At 49.6% G+C, this 2,475-nt stretch overlaps 1 protein-coding gene across 1 annotated transcript in view; it reads left to right on the top strand.

The window, feature by feature from the left end:
* Window positions 1-1,713: 1,713 nt before the first annotated feature.
* jade2 (jade family PHD finger 2) overlaps window positions 1,714-2,475 on the top strand; it is a 233,188-nt gene continuing 232,426 nt past the window's right edge. The window contains exon 1 of the mRNA XM_030068583.1: window positions 1,714-2,475. This exon is cut by the window's right edge and continues 140 nt beyond it. The gene's annotated coding sequence lies outside the window, so the exon portion shown is untranslated.

Below are 2,475 nucleotides of genomic sequence, written 5' to 3'. Positions count from 1 at the left end.
CAATGTCCTGGTGAGGCAAGCAGGAGTCACAACCATATCTGTGGTGCAAGTGGACAGCCAAAACAGCTGTAGAGCAACCAATCAGCTCTTTAAAGCTGCGCGACATCATTGGCAACCCATGCGTCCAGTGACAGGGCCTTGGCTCTGCACATTTCCAGCAGTGGGGAAACGCGAATGCAAGAACCAGGCAGGACATGGTCCAGGCAGAAGTTTGGACCCAAGAGGAAGAGAGATGGGTGTCAGAAGCAGTGGAACACGGTTCCCAGGGCGCCTGGACAAAATGGGATCTGCGTAAGATCTCATGGGCAGAACTGTGGAGAGTGGAGCCCTATCGCATTTCCTTCCTCTTGCAGTCTGTGTATGATACCCTTCCTTCGCCATGTCACCTGCACGCATAGGGGCTGAGAGAGGATCCGCTGTGCAAGTTCTGTGGCCAGCACTATCCCAAGGATGGTATAAGTGGCACCACAATAAGGTCCTGCTATCCCTCGCTGACACATTGGAGTGGGAGAGGTACAAAAAGAGACTGGTTTGCACTACCATGAAGAGTCCAATCCCCTTCATCATGGAGGGTGCCAGGCCCTCCACAAACAAGAAAACAAAGATCAGCCTGCTGCAAATCACCAGTTCCTGCAAGATGGTTGACGTGGGGAGAAGGCTGAAATTCCCTGAGGTGGTGCACACAACTCTCCGACCAGACATCGTGCTGTAGTCAACCAAAGACCAGAAGATGATCCTGGTTGAGCTAACGGTGCCATTGGAGGAAGGCTGCGAAGAAGCCCACGAGAGGAAGGCCCTCAAGTACCAGTTCTTGGTCCCGGACTGCAGGGACAAGGGCTGGCAGGTGTGGCTCTTCCCAGTGGAGATTGGCTGCAGAGGCTTCCCAGCCAAGTCAGCTTGGCAGATGCTGTCAGCGCTTGGCCTTGACGGGAGAAGCAAAAAGCAAGCTGCTCACAGGATGGGGAGGAGGCTGAGCGAACCTCCTGTTGGCTGTGGGGCAAAAGGGCGGGGGAGAGCTGGAGGCCAGGAGCAGATAGGCAGTGATTTGGCCAATCACTGCCAGCCCGCCAACTGGAGAGTATAGTGGTTGAGGGCTGAAACACTCAATGAAGGCTGGACACCACCTGACAATATCTGCCTCTGGCCAAAGGCTGCAGTTACCAAATATAGGTAACAGGAAAATGCACCTAGTTGTGTATATCTCAAGTCAAAAGTTTTTGTTTCTAGGTTTTAAGCCACTTAAGAGGAAAATTAAGGTAAACTCATGGTTTAAGGGCTTAATATAGCAATACTATAATAATAACTTATTCATTCATTCATTCATTCATTTATTCACAGATCAATAGTTTGGATCATGAATATTTACAGGGGCTTACTGAGGCTTTCCTTGCCTCAGTTTGAACTTGGCAATGCTAACATGACTGGCTACATAAGGAAATGGTGGTTTTGGGCTATAAGATGTAATTTAAGCTAATAACACAAGACATTTTGTTAAAACTAGTAGCTATTTCCTTATAATGATCATGCTCTGGAGGTCATCAAATTGTCTATCTATCTATCTATCTATCTATCTATCTATCTATCTATTTATTTCTAGTTTATCGCTGCTCGCCACCAGTGAACACACCATACTGGCAGAAGTGACAGGTGAAGGTTCAATCCCCGTCCTCTCCTCTCCGAGGCGCAGTAATCTTACATAAGAGGAGGAAGTGCTGCTTGCGGTAACAGTGAATTGAAAGTACGCCATAAATATGGCGCCAAAAGAGTTTTCAAGCTGATGATATAAGCTGATTTTTGTGGTGTTTTCTTTTATTTTTTGAGGGAGGTGGGGTGGATGTTGCAAGACAAGACCCGCTTGTGCATTTGTGCAGAGCGGTGCGTGTGTATGAGTGTGCACGGCCGGGCGAAGCGGGCAGCAAGTGAAGACGAGGAGAGCAGAGCAGAGCAGAGGAGAGGAGAGGAGAGCTGCTGTGTGTTGTTTTATTTTTAAGGAGGGACGTTGCGAGACTGGCTTGCAATCTTTTATGACTCATCATTTGGAAATAAAGCACCCCCCCCTCCACACCCCAGCCCTTCTCCCTCCCTCTCTCCCTCCCTCCACACCCCCTGCTTCTCTACCGCTGGCACTGGAGAGGAAAACACAGTCGGATTTGACACCACGTTTGGGGCTTCTTTTTTGCAAAATGCGACACGCTTTTCCTGAGCGTAATGTGCGCACCTCACCGTGAGCAGCAGCAGCAGTAACGCTGTCGTTGCTGAATCCAGCCCGGCTGTTACTTATTTGGTTGTACTATATATATTTTTTAGATTTTTATTTCTTTTATCAGGACCGGTTTGTCTTTGCAGAGCTGACGCTCTGTCACCGCGCACCGTGAAGGGGAAGAAGGTAGAGGGACCGTCCTGTCACTCAGCGTGGATCGGGACTCCGGGCTGTGTAGCAGCGGCGGTGCTAGCGGCTCAGCCACCGCACTGACT

The sequence above is a fragment of the Myripristis murdjan genome, chromosome 14 (assembly GCF_902150065.1).
Source record: "Myripristis murdjan chromosome 14, fMyrMur1.1, whole genome shotgun sequence".
Taxonomy (NCBI): domain Eukaryota; kingdom Metazoa; phylum Chordata; class Actinopteri; order Holocentriformes; family Holocentridae; genus Myripristis; species Myripristis murdjan.
The sequence above is the reverse complement of the archived record's forward strand: the minus strand, read 5'-3'. Positions and strand labels throughout refer to the sequence as shown.